Source organism: Coregonus lavaretus (genome assembly GCF_964263955.1).
Source record: "Coregonus lavaretus genome assembly, contig: HAP1_SCAFFOLD_948, whole genome shotgun sequence".
NCBI lineage: Eukaryota > Metazoa > Chordata > Actinopteri > Salmoniformes > Salmonidae > Coregonus > Coregonus lavaretus.
The window spans coordinates 4,415-19,761 of record NW_028166159.1 but is presented as its reverse complement, the minus strand read 5'-3'; positions in this window follow the sequence as shown (position 1 = coordinate 19,761).

Here is a 15,347-nt window from a genome sequence, read left to right as displayed (position 1 = left end):
AGATTAGGGCCTAATGAATTTATTTACATTGACTGATTTCCTTATATGAACTGTGACTCAGTAAAATTGTTGAATTTGTTGCATGTTGCGTTTTTTTGTTGTTGTATACTATATATACGGATGATACTATTATGTACGCAATTGCCCCGACTGCTGACCTGGCTGTGACAAGGCTACAGTCTGATTCTGCAGCCGTACAGGAAGCGCTTATTGATTTAGAACTCGTGCTTAATACAGGCAAAACTAAATACATGTTGTTTTCATGTTCTGGTCAGATTGTCTCAGATGGATTACATCTTTACTCATCGGAGAAGGTTCTAGAAACGAACAAGTCGCTGCATACAAATACCTTGACAATGATTTACCATTTAAAAAGCATACGAATAAGCTTGTTAAGAAGCTATGTTTTTTTTTTTTTTTTTTTTTTTTTTCATAGAAACAGATCTGATCTCTCTAGTCAGCAGGAAGCAGATTGTGCAGTCAGCCTTTCTACCTGTTGTTGATTACGGTGATACTATTTATCAACGTTTCTACCTGTTGTTGATTACGGTGATACTATTTATCAAAGTGCAGCTGCCTCTCCTCTTAAACCCCCTGGATGCCGTTTATCATAGCGCCCTTCGTTTTATCACAGGAGACAGTTCTATTACTCAGCGCTGTATTCTTTACCAAAAGGTTGGTTGGACCTATTTAAAGTCACATAGATCAGATCATTACGTTCTTTCTGTTTACAAAGCCCTGCTTCATAAAAGCTTCTGACTTACCTAACGTCACTGTTCAGATTTAAAATGACTAGTTATCACACCCATTCACAGGGGTTGGTTAACTCTGGAAGACTCCTTTTGGTGTCTACAGTTACGTAAATCAGCCTTTAATTCACGTTCGGAAGACGTCAAAAGACATTTAAATTGGATGCTTTTGAAGTCCCTAGGTCAATTCAGACAGCTGAAGATTTTTATAACGAGGAATGTGTTTGTTTTAATTGACTGTGTTTTGTATCTTTAATTTGCATATTGTCTATATTTATGTATAAATATAATTGCCTGTTGTATGTGCTTGTTTTTGTATTGTGCAGGGCTCATTTGTAAAAGAGACTTTAGTCTCAGTATGACTTCCCTGTTGAAATAAAGGTAAATAACATCACTGGGGCTGAGCTTCCTACCATCCAGGACCTCTATACCAGGCGGTGTCAGAGGAAGGCCCTAACATCACTGGGGCTGAGCTTCCTGCCATCCAGGACCTCTATACCAGGCGGTGTCAGAGGAAGGCACTAATAATGGTCAAAGACTCCAGCCACCCAAGTCATAGCCTGTTCTCTCTGCTACCGCACGGCAAGCGGTACCGATACACCAAGTCTGGACCCAACAGGACCCTGAACAGCTTCTCCCATTAGCCATAAGACTGCTAAATAGTTAGTTAAGTAGTTAACCAAACGGCTAATAGGACTATCTGCATTGACCCTTTTTGAACTCACCTTTTTGACTCATCACATACGCTGCTGCTACTGTTTATTATCTGTCCCTTTATTCCTAGTTATATGTACATATCTACCTCAACTATCTCGTACCCCTGCACACCGACTCAGTACTGGTACCCCCTGTATATAGCCAAGTTATCATGGACTCAGTACTGGTACCCCGTGTATGTAGCCAAGTTATCATGGACTCAGTACTGGTACCCCCTGTATACAGCCAAGTTATCATGGACTCAGTACTGGTACCCCCTGTATACAGCCAAGTTATCATGGACTCAGTACTGGTACCCCGTGTATGTAGCCAAGTTATCATGGACTCAGTACTGGTACCCCCTGTATATAGCCAGTGGTCCTCTGTAGCTCAGCTGGTAGAGCACGGCGCTTGTAACGCCAAGGTAGTGGGTTCGATCCCCGGGACCACCCATACACAAAAAAAAAAAAAAATGTATGCACGCATGACTGTAAGTCGCTTTGGATAAAAGCGTCTGCTAAATGGCATATTATTATTATTATTATTATTATTATCATCGACTCAGTACTGGTACCCCGTGTATATAGCCAAGTTATCATGGACTCAGTACTGGTACTCCCTGTATATAGCCAAGTTATCGTTCCTCATTGTGTATTTATTATTACTTTTATTATTATGTGTTATTACTGTTCTATTATTTCTCTATTTTCTTTCTCTCTGCATTGTTGAGAAGAGTAAGGAAGCATTTCACTGTTGTTTACCAAGCATGTGACTAATATTTTATTAATATTTTTTATTGATTTGACACACACACACACACACACATACACCCTTTCCATAATTGCTTTAGAGAGTTCTCACTTGGCATCAATACACACACAGACATCATAGTATCTCCGCTGTGTGAAACCTATAGACTTCCTAATGAACCAGAGAAGTGTCAAACAAATGTCAAAACAAAAGCAATGCACCTCATTTTGTGTGTGTGTTTGTGTGTCGGTGTGCGCGTTTGTGTGTGTGTGTGTGTGTGTGTGAGTGTATTTAACATTTTGACCAGCTGCATTCAATCTGAGGTATTTCACATCTGTACAGTATAACACTATGTAGCAACAGTTTCTCACAGATATTTTATGATAAGTCAGAGGTCTTTTAGGATGTAGCAATAAAATAGCTTGAATCTTAACGTGGATGATTATTAAATAAACATAGGAGGTTATTAGTTAGTTTCACTAGAACCATTAGGCAAGTAGGCACAGTGTGAGTGATGCCTTGAGCAAGGCAGAGTGTGTGAGTGATGCTTTCAGCAAGGCAGAGTGTGTGAGTGATGCTTTCAGCAAGGCAGAGTGTGTGAGTGATGCTTTCAGCAAGGCAGAGTGTGGTTGATTGTATTCCTCATTAGCGCTTTGCTCCAAACAGCTGGTGAAGTTTGATAGCAAATAATATGCATTTCTCTACTGATTTAGGAATAGGCTTTAGCAAGGGGGGTGGAGGAAGTGGGAGGAGGGGGAAGGTTGGAGAGAATGAAGGGGCGACGTCGTGCTCTGGATCAGTCTGTCAGTGGGAACAGAGAGCCAAAAATAAGTAGGATGGTTTTTGGGGCTTTGGTTAAATAAGTAGGATGGTTTTGGGGCTTTGGTTAAATAAGTAGGATGGTTTGGGGCTTTGGTTAAATAAGTAGGATGGTTTGGGGCTGTGGTTCTGGTTGTGGTTGTGAGAATGGTGTTTTCATTATATTTATATACAGTTCTATATACAGTGTTTCTCAAACTTAAAGGGAGTCTCGTTTGTGGGCTGCCAACATTTAACATATTAAATGGAATTTAACACCTAACAACCACACAAACATTATTATCTAGGCCTATTTTTAACTGCACATGGCAAAAAGGCACACAACACATGCACACACACACACACACACACACACACACACACACACACACACCCTACTCATGGGGGAATTGCTACGCATGGTAGATCATAATGGAATCAGCACCTACGAGGAAGACACAGGGGGAGAGGTATTTCAGAACGTTGATTATTGGCAGTTGTTCTGCGGCTCATATCGTCTCTGTGCAGTTAAGCTCTGAAGTGTTTTTGTTCCGTCTCGCTCCAGTTTCAAAGAACCCCTCCCTGAGCCTGTCTTTAAGCAATCAGCACCACGGCTGGTTTCAAACAAACCTACAGTTGAAGTCGGAAGTTTACATACACTTAGGTTGGAGTCATTAAAACTCGTTTTTTTCAACCACTCCACATGTTTCTTGTTAACAAACTATAGTTTTGGCAAGTCGGTTAGGACATCTACTTTGCGCATGACACAAGTCATTTTTCCAACAATTGTTTACAGACAGATTATTTCACTTATAATTCACTGTATCACAATTCCAGTGGGTCAGAAGTTTACATACACTAAGTTGACTGTGCCTTTAAACAGCTTGGAAAATTCCAAAAAATGATGTCATGGCTATTGAAGCTTCTGATAGGCTAATTGACATCATTTGAGTCAATTGGAACGTTGTGGATGTATTTCAAGGCCTACCTTCAAACTCAGTGCCTCTTTGCTTGACATCATGGGAAAATCAAAAGAAATCAGCCAAGACCTCAGAAAAACAATTGTAGACCTCCACAAGTCTGGTTCATCCTTGGGAGCAATTTCCAGATGCCTGAAGGTACCACGATCATCTGTACAAACAATAGTACGCAAGTATAAACTCCATGGGACCACGCACCCATCGTACCGCTCAGGAAGGAGACGCCTTCTGTCTCCTAGAGATGAACGTACTTTGGTGCTAAAAGTGCAAATCAATCCCAGAACAACAGCAAAGGACCTTGTGAAGATGCTGGAGGAAACAAAAGTAACTATATCCACAGTAAAACAAGTCCTATATCGACATAACTTGAAAGGCCGCTCAGCAAGGAAGAAGCCACTGCTCCAAAACCGCCATAAAAAAGCCAGACTACGGTTTGCAACTGCACATGGGGACAAAGATCGTACTTTTTGGAGAAATGTCCTCTGGTCTGATGAAACAAAAATAGAACTGTTTGGCCTTAATGACCATCGTTATGTTTGGAGGAAAAAGGGGGTTCTTGCAAGCCGAAGAACACCATCCCAACCGTGAAGCACAGGGGGTGGCAGCATCATGCTGTGGGGGTGCTATGCTGCAGGAGGGACTGGTGCACTTCACAAAATAGATCGCATCACGAGGAAGGAAAATGATGTGGATATATTGAAGCAACATCTCAAAACATCAGTCAGGAAGTTAAAGCTTGGTCGCAAATGGGTCTTCCAAATGGACAATGACCCCAAGCATACTTCCAAAGTTGTGGCAAAATGGCTTAAGGACAACAAAGTCAAGGTATTGGAGTGGCCATCACAAAGCCCTGACCTCAATCCTATAGAACATTTGTGGGCAGAACTGAAAAAGCGTGTGTGTGCAAGGAGGCCCACAAACCTGACTCAGTTACACCAGCTCTGTCAGGAGGAATGGGCCAAAATTCACCCAACTTATTGTGGGAAGCTTGTGGAAGGCTACCCGAAACGTTTGACCCAAGTTAAACAATGTAAAGGCAATGCTACCAAATACTAATTGAGTGTATGTAAACTTCTGACCCATTGGGAATGTGATGAAAGAAATACAAGCTGAAATAAATCATTCTCTCTACTATTATTCTGACATTTCACATTCTTAAAATAAAGTGGTGATCCTAACTGACCTAAAACAGAGAATTTTTACTAAAATTAAATGTCAGGAATTGTGAAAAACTGAGTTTAAATGTATTTGGCTAAGGTGTATGTAAACTTCCGACTTCAACTGTAACTCGTCAGATGCTGGTACTGTCATGAGAGATGGTCATCCTCACTTCTATAATCTCCTCACTTCTAAATAAATATCCAATCCCATCAATTCTATAATCTCATCACTTCTATAATCTCATCACTTCTAAATAAATATCCAATCTCATCATTTATATAATCTCATCATTTATATAATCTCATCACTTCTAAATAAATATCCAATCTCATCACTTCTATAATCTCATCACTTCTAAATAAATATCCAATCTCATCACTTCTATAATCTCATCACTTCTAAATAAATATCCAATCTCATCACTTCTATAATCTCATCGCTTCTATAGTCTCATCATTTCTATAATCTCCTTACGTTTATAATCTCCTCACTTCTATAATGTCCTCACTTCTATAGTCTCTTCACTTCTATAATCTCATCACTTCTATAGTCTCATCACTTCTATAATCTCATCACTTCTATAATCTCCTCACTTCTATAGTCTCATCACTTCTATAATCTCATCACTTCTATAGTCTAATCACTTCTATAGTCTCATCACTTCTATAATCTCATCACTTCTATAATCTCATCACTTCTATAATCTCCTCACTTCTATAAACTCATCACTTCTATAATCTCATCATTTCTATAATTTAATCACTTCTAAGTAAATATCCAATATCCTCACTTCTATAATCTCATCACTTCTATAATCTCATCACTTCTATAATCTCATCACTTCTATAATCTCCTCATTGTTATAATCTCATCACTTCTATAATCTCCTCACTCCTAAATGAATATCCAATCTCATCACTTCTATAATCTCCTCACTTCTATAATCTCCTCACTTCTATAATCTCATCACTTCTATAATCTCATCACTTCTAGTCTCATCACTTCTATAATCTCCTCACTTCTATAATCTCATCACTTCTATAATCTCATCTTCTATAATATCATCACTTCTATAATCTCATCACTTCTATAATCTCATCACTTCTATAATCTCCTCACTTCTATAATCTCCTCACTTTTATAATCTCATCACTTCTATAGTCTCATCATTTCTATAATCTCCTTACTTTTATAATCTCGTCACTTCTATAATCTTGTCACTTCTATAGTCTCTTCACTTCTATAAACTCATCACTTCTATAAACTCATCACTTCTATAATCTCATCACTTCTATAGTCTCATCACTTCTATAAACTCATCACTTCTATAATCAATAGCCAACAGCTAAAATAGAAAAGAGAGGGACAAGAGGACTTGGACAGCTTCTTCACTGTAATCTAGAGGACTAAAGCAGAAGAGTTCATGATACAAGGCTATGTTCATGATACAAGGCTATGTTCATGATACAAGGCTATGTTCATGATATAGGCTATGTTCATGATACAAGGCTATGTTCATGATATAGGCTATGTTCATGATATAGGCTATGTTCATGATATAGGCTATGTTCATGATACAAGGCTATGTTCATGATATAGGCTATGTTCATGATACAAGGCTATGTTCATGATACAGGCTATGTTCATGATACAAGGCTATGTTCATGATATAAGGCTATGTTCATGATATAGGCTATGTTCATGATACAAGGCTATGTTCATGATATAGTCTATGTTCATGATATAGGCTATGTTCATGATACAAGGCTATGTTCATGATATAGGCTATGTTCATGATATAGGCTATGTTCATGATATAGGCTATGTTCATGATACAAGGCTATGTTCATGATATAGGCTATGTTCATGATACAAGGCTATGTTCATGATACAAGGCTATGTTCATGATACAGGCTATGTTCATGATACAAGGCTATGTTCATGATATAAGGCTATGTTCATGATATAGGCTATGTTCATGATACAAGGCTATGTTCATGATATAGTCTATGTTCATGATATAGGCTATGTTCATGATATAGGCTATGTTCATGATACAAGGCTATGTTCATGATACAAGGCTATGTTCATGATATAGGCTATGTTCTACATTGTCAACATGGTCCACTTCAGTCTTTGGTACAATATGTTTCTTATCAATTGATCTTAGTTTTATTCTACAAGACAATCTTTCCTGGGAGAATCCAGACATAGGCTTGTGTCCCAAATGACACCCTATTTCCTACATAGTGCACTACTATCAAAGGGCCATGGTCAAAGTAGTGCACTATATAGGAAATAGGGTGTAATTTGGAATGCGGTGCCTGAACTCAGATAGGATCACATTTGGTTATCCGCTTGCCTCTCCGCTTGCTCTCAAATCCATCCGCAAATCACGTATATTGTTCTCGTTGGCAAGGCGACCGGAGAGCTTGCCCAAAGTGGGCTTTACCCGGGGTCAAGGGGTCAGCCGCATCAATCACGGCTCCCGCCAGGCATCTTCTTGGCAGTGACTAGCAACAGCGTTGGGGACACTCGTGGTTCCTAAGGAGGGAGCCATGCAAGGACACACTCTCTCTCTCTTTTACACACACACACACACACACACACACACAAAGGCGGAATGGCGTAGGGGGCTCTGTTCTCCTCATCCATCAGGGCCGTTTTCATTTTCTTTTCATTAGAGCAAAGTGGTGGCCTGCCATCCAACATCCTGCCAAAGACAGCACGCGCTCGTCTGTCCAGCTACCCTGACACGATGGTTTCTACCAGGACAGATGATAATGGAGGGAGATGGTTTGATTGTCAATAGTTGCTGTAATTTACAGCAATGGATGATATTGAGCCCAAGACATCAGGCACTGAAAATCAGCAACTATTGACACTCGTCCAATCTCCAATTTTCATCCAATCAGATCCCATCCTATTATCCACATTGAGAAATTAAACCCAATCAAACCTTCTCTCTCCAATATCATCTGTCTTGGTAGAAACAATCATCTAGATTCAGACGCGGGCCGATTTGTTTGTTGAGTGCATGGTCGGGGCGCCGGAACATAATTACAAATAATTTGTAGACTGCAAATCGACCCAAACAGATATAATGTTTGACTAAAACATAATTATTTCAAACCTTGCTTACATTTGTATACAGTGCCTTCGGAAAGTATTCAGACCCCTTGACTTTTTCCACATTTTGTTACGTTACAGCCTTATTCTAAAATCGATTAAATAAATACAAATCCTCAGCAATCTACACACAATACCCCATAATGACAAAGCGAAACAGGTTTTTAGAAATTCTTGCAAATATATTACAAATAAAAAACACAAATAGCTTATTTACATAAGTATTTAGAATCTTTCCTATGAGACTCGAAATTGAGCTCAGGTGCACCCTGTTTCCATTGATCTTCCTTGATGTTTCTACAACTTGATTGGAGTCCATCTGTGTTAAATTCAGTTGACTGATTGGACATGATTTGGAAAGGCACACACCTGTCTATATAAGGTCCCACAGTTGACAGTGCATGTCAGAGCAAAAACCAACCCATGAGGTCGAAGGAATTGTCCGTAGAGCTCCGAGACAGGATTGTGTCGAGGCACAGATCTGGGGAAGGGTACCAAACATTTTTTGCAGCATTGAAGGTCCCCAAGAACACAGTGGCCTCCATCATTCTTAAATGGAAGAAGTTTGGAACCACCAAGACTCTTCCTAGAGCTGGCCGCCCGGCCAAACTGAGCCATTGGGGGAGAAGGGCCTTGGTCAGGGAGGTGACCAAGAACCCGATGGTCACTCTGACAGAGCTCCAGAGTTCCTCTGTGGAGATGGGAGAACCTTCCAGAAGGACAACCAACTCTGCAGCACTCCACCAATCAGGCCTTTATGGTAGAGTGGCCAGATGGAAGCCACTCAGTAAAAGGCACATGACAGCCCGCTTGGAGTTTGCCAAAAGGCACCTAAAGACTCAGACCATGAGAAACAAGATTCTCTGGTCTGATGAAACCAAGATTGAACTCTTTGGCCTGAATGCCAAGCGTCACATCTGGAGGAAACCTGACACCTTCCCTACAGTGTCTGTGTTCCTCTCTGTAAACAATTGGAAATTCCAGGATCAACATGATCCATTACATCCTGATGAAACTCATTTGAAAAGGCCTTTTTTTATTACGATGGGGAGAAAAAAACAGCCATCTGAAAACTGCTGCCCTCCAGCTGGCTGAGACAGAGACTAGAAATAACAGGGTTGGCCATTAAAAGTCATGTTTAACCTAAAGAGCTGAATCGTATTTCCATGATAAAACCATCCATTCTGGCAGACTGATGTCATCTACTTTAATACTGCCCGAGGAAATAACCAATAGATGGCCCCTAACCCCTCTACTCTGCCAATTACCCCCCCCCCCCCCGGTCTCCATTGATATTTCAGATGCTTTAACTTTGTTCAGGGTCGGTTGCTACCATGAATGCAGCATTGGCACTTTTTTTTTTTTTTGTGTGTTTGGTTTTTATCCTTCTAAACACACAACTGGCTAATCCTATCAAAGACTGTTCCAGAAGGGGCATTAGCTTACTGCGGCGAGACGAGGCGTGGCGAGCTTTGTGTGTGTGTGTGTGTGTGTGTGTGTGTGTGTGTGTGTGTGTGTGTTTGTGTTTGTTTGTGTGTTTGTGTGTTTGTGTGTGTGTGTGTGTGTGTGTGTGTGTGTGTGTGTGTGTGTGTGTGTGTGTGTGTGTGTGTGTGTGTGTGTGTGTGTGTGTGTGTGTGTGTGTGTGTGCGTGTGTGTGTGTGTGTGTGTGTGTGTGTGTGTGTGTGTGTGTGTGTGTGTGTGTGTGTGTGTGCGTGCGTGTGCGTGTGTGTGAGTGAGTGAAGGGTGTGTGAGTATTAGTATTCATGAAGTTCCTCGAGACAGACGCTTCAATTTAGGGTAATGAAGTTAGGAAGCTCTCATGGAACAACAGCAACACACAAACACACCCATCATAGCGTTAACTACCGGCCGATTGGATCATTAGGATCTGTCTGCAGGCTGATGGACAGAGCCAGACATCTCTGAGACGGTTACACACATATATTACCTAGCTAGCTAATTTGGTTCCTTGGAAGTTGTGGGAATGTAAAGTACCAGTCAAATGTTTGGACACACCTACTCATTCAAGGGTTTTTCTATATTTTTTACTATTTTCTACATTGTAGAATAATAGTGAAGACATCAAAACTATGAAATAACACATATGGAATCATGTAGTAACCAAAAAAGTGTTAAACAAATCAAAATATATTTTATATTTGAGATTCGTCAAATAGCCACCCTTTGCCTTGATGACAGCTTCGCAAACTCTTTGGCATTCTCTCAACCAGCTTCATGAGGTAGTCACCTGGAATGCATTTCAATTAACAGGTGTGCCTTCTTAAAAGTTAATTTGTGGAATTTATGTCGTTCTTAAATGTGTTTGAGCCAATCAGTTGTGCTGTGACAAGGTATACAGAAGATATTCCTATTTGGTAAAAGACCAAGTCCATATTATGGCAAGAACAGCTCAAATAAGCAAAGAGAAACGACAGTCCATCATTACTTTAAGACATGTCAATACGGAACATTTCAGTGCAGTCGCAAAAACCATCAAGTGCTATGATGAAACTGGCTCACATGAGGACCGCCACAGGAATGGAAGACCCAGAGTTACCTCTGCTGCAGAGGATGAGTTCATTAGAGTTACCAGCCTCAGAAATTGCATCCCAAATAAATGCTTCACAGAGTTCAAGTAACAGACACATCTCAACATCAACTGTTTCACAGGGGACTGTGTGAATCAGGCCTTCATGGTCGAATTTCTGCAAAGAAACCACTACTAAAGGACACCAATAAGAAGAAGAGACCTGCTTGGGCCAAGAAACACGAGCAATGGTCATTAGACCGGTGGAAATGTGTCCTTTGGTCTGGAGTCCAAATGTGAGATTATTAGTTCAAACCGCTGTGTCTTTGTGAGACACGGAGTGGGTGAACGGATGATCTCCGCATGTGTAATTCCCACCGTATAGCATGGAGTAGGAGGTGTTATGGTGTGGGGGTGCTTTGCTGGTGACACTGTCTGTGATTTATTTAGAATTCAAGGCACACTTAACCAGCATGGCTACCACAGCATTCTGCAGCGATACGCCATCCCATCTGGTTTGGGCTTAGTTGGACTATCATTTGTTTTTCAACAGGACAATGACCCAACACACCTCCAGGCTGGGTAAGGGCTATTTTACCAAGAAGGAGAGTGGTGGAGTGCTGCATCAGATGACCTGGCCTCCACAATCCCCCGACCTCAACCCAATTGAGATGGTTTGGCATGAATCGGCCCGCAGAGTGAAGGAAAAGCAGCCAACAAGTGCTCAGCATATGTGGGAACTCCTTCAAGACTGTTGGAAAAGCATTCCAGGTGAAGCTGGTTGAGAGAATGCCAAGAGTGTGTAAAGCTGTCATCAAGGCAAAGGGTGGCTATTGGAAGAATCTCAAATATAAAATATATTTTGATTTGTTTAACACTTTCTTGGTTACTACATGATTCCATATGTGTTATTTCATAGTTTTGATGTCTTCACTATTATTCTACAATGTCAAAATAAAGAAAAACCCTTGAATGAGTAGGTGTGTCCAAACTTTTTACTGGTACTGTACATTTTTGGTTTCCCATTGGTTCTGGGAACAAAGCTAACTGAAAATGTTGCCTGTTCTGGGAACATACATTTTTAGGTTGCAGAGAGGTTCTGAGAATGTTTTACTATGGTTCCCTGAAAGGGTTCCTGGGAGGTTTTAATAACATTCTGAGAAATGAAATTATTTCATTTGAAGGCAATTAAATAACATTCTGAGAACATTATCTAAATATTGTGAATATTTTGAACAAAATGTAAAGGTTATTTGGAGTAAAAAATAAAAAAAACTTTCTTAAAACTTTCACTGAATGTTTCAATAAGACTTTTAATAACACTGCTTAGCGTAGTTTGGGTTAACTGTTTTGAACTCCAGGCACAGATAGGACACATGGAAATTTCTTTGCGTAGTATTAATCATGCAAACATTTCATTTTTTTATTGTGGCATGGCATCAGTGAGATTCAGACGTATGATCTTCTGTTCCCTATCCATGGAATTAGTTCACTGTGCCACCAGGTTGAACTAGCATGCCATGTTTTTTTAACTGATACGAAGCTGTTAATTTTTGTCTATTCAAACGGACCCCATTTCAAAGGAAACAAAAACTCACTAAGACCAGGTGTGGCCAATTAGTGGGCACGGCCAACATACCTGAACACACCTAACAAGATAGAGGATAGAGAGAGTTTTGTTGACGCTGAGAACGGAATGTAAATGTTTTAAATAACGTTCTTAAAACGTTCTTTGAATGTTACTAAAGTTTTCTTGTGGTTTTTATGGAACGTTTTCTTAATGTTCTGAGAACAGGACTTTAAATATAACCACGAGGAAACTTAGAGGAAACGTTACTGTCACGATCGTCGTAGGGAATAGAGGAGGACCAAGGCGCAGCGTTGAATGCGAACATATTTATTTATAGAATGATCACACGATCAAAACAACAAACGATGACGTGACAGTCAATGGTAATACACAAACCAAATACGAACAAGAAACCACAATGAATGAGTGCCAAACGGCTACCTAAGTATGACTCCCAATCAGAGACAACGAGCTACAGCCGTCTCTGATTGGGAGCCACCCTGGCCAACATAGAATTACAAAACCAGAAAGTGAAACCTAGAACAACCATAGACTATACACACCCTGGCTCAACATATTAGAGTCCCCAGAGCCAGGGCGTGACAGTTACGCTGAAGTACTGAAATTCCCACAGAGGAACCTTATTTCTTAACGTTCTCTGAACTATTTCAGGACAATCCTAATGTCAAACCAGTTGGAGAACGTTTCCTAGAACGTTACCAAAAATCGAAATGAAATGTGACCATGTTTGAACTTTTAGGAAACGTTCTGTTAAATTAATTAAATACATGTAGAACGTTATGTGCTAGCTGGGTAGTTACACATAAAGTAATGTGTGTGTGTGTGTGTGTTGTTTTTGTGTGTGTGGGAGAGAGAGAGAGAGAGAGAGAGAGAAAGACACTAGTTTCCATTGGTTTATTCTACAAAAGCAATCTCGAAAAAAAGAAATTGCATGTGTAGTGAAAACGGCAGATATAGGGGACTTTTTATGAAGATCGACAGAATGTTCATCCGTTCAACAACATCATCAACATCATCAACATCAATATTTTTCTTTTGTCTAACTTTTTTTATAGCTGATGATGGAAACTGTGTTTAAAAATAAATAAATGATGATTCACAAATAATTTTGAAGGTCCGCGAGGGCACGTGATGTCATCACATCACTATAAAGCTCCACTCCAAATGTAATTCTAAATGTCTACTGCTTGCAAATTAAATGATTTGAACTATATCAATAATGTTTATTTGCAGGACAAGGATTGTCCTGATTGTCAACAATGCCTAAATTGCTTCACCTTGCTTTTCTGGTTGGCTTTGCAAGTTTCACCATCCAATTAGTTCAGATCTACAGGAGTGCAAGTTTCACCATGGCATGGACCACATGAGAATACGTTGCCACATGAGAATTATTGGAATATGGCAAATATTAGTAAATTATTGCATTCTATCCATGCTGGCCTTCGCAAGGTACCTGAGACATGAAATAGATACAATGCCTTCAGAAAGTATTCACATCCCTTGACTTTTTCCACATTTTGATGTGTTACAGCCTGAATTAAAAATGTATTAAATTGGGATTTTTTGTCACTGGCTTACACACAATACCCCGTAATGTCAAAGTGGAATTATGTTATTAGAAATTTTTTGGATGGTTTGTGGACTGGCGGTTGGGAACTTAGGCCCCTTTGTTACGACAAGCCTAAATAAGTTCAGGAGTAAACATTTGCTTAACAAGTCACATAATAAGTTGCATGGACTCACTCTGTGTGCAATAATAGTGTTTAACATGATTTTTGTATGACTACCTCATCTCTGTACCCCACACATACAATTATCTTTAAGGTCCCTCAGTCTAACAGTTAATTTCAAACACAGATTAAACCACAAAGACCAGGGAGGTTTTTCGATGCCTCGCAAAGAAGGCACCTACTGGTAGATGGGTAAAAATAAAAAAGCAGACATTGAATATCCCTTTGAGCATGGTAACATTATGAATTACACTTTGGATGGTGTATCAATACACCCAGTCACTACAAAGATACAGGCGTCCTTCCTAACTCAGTTGCCGGAAAGGAAGGAAACCGCTCAGGGATTTCACCATGAGGCAAATTGTGACTTTAAAACAGTTACAGAGTTTAATGGCTGTGATAGGAGAAAACTGAGGATGGATTGTCACGCCCTGGCTCTGGGGACTCTAGTATGTTGAGCCAGGGTGTGAGTTTTCATGTGTTTTCCATTCTAGTGTAGTATTTCTATGTTGGCCAGTGTGGTTCTCAATCAGAGGCAACGTGTATCAGCTGTTGCTTGTTGTCTCTGATTGGGAACCATACTTAAGCAGCCAGTTTTCCCACAGTGTTTGTGGGATCTTGTTCCGTGTTGGTTTGTGTATGTAACCAGGGACGTCACGTTTTCGTTTTGTTGTTTTGTTCGTGTGATCATTATTTAATAAATATGTTCGCAAATAACGCTGCGCATTGGTCCTCCTTCGACGATCGTGATAGAAGATCCCACCAAAACTGGACCAAGCAGCGTGTCCAGGAGCCTTCGCCAGGGGAATCACTAGCGGATCACCGTGGCAACCTCGACTGGGTCAAGCCCAGTGAAGAGCAGAGAGGGTGGACTTGGGAGCAGTGGAGGAAGAGTCTCGACTGGGTCAAGCCAAGTGAAGAGCAGAGAGGTTGGACTTTGGAGCAGTGGAGGAAGAGTCTGGCGAGAGATAGGGAGGCTTGGTCCATGGGGAGGAGAGACACCCAGACATTTTTTAGGGGTGGGCTCACGCCGTGGACGACGGGGCAGCAGGAGGCCGCGATGGAGCGGTCCAGTGGGTTTGCAGAGGAGGCCGCCAGGTTAAGGGGGCCACTGGTCACAGAGGAGAGGGAAAGTGTAGAGGCATGGCGAGAGGTACTGGGGTGTGTTACCAGTCCGGTCTGGCCCGTTCCTGATCCCTGCGTAGGGCCAGTGGTGTGTGTCCCCAGTACGGTCCG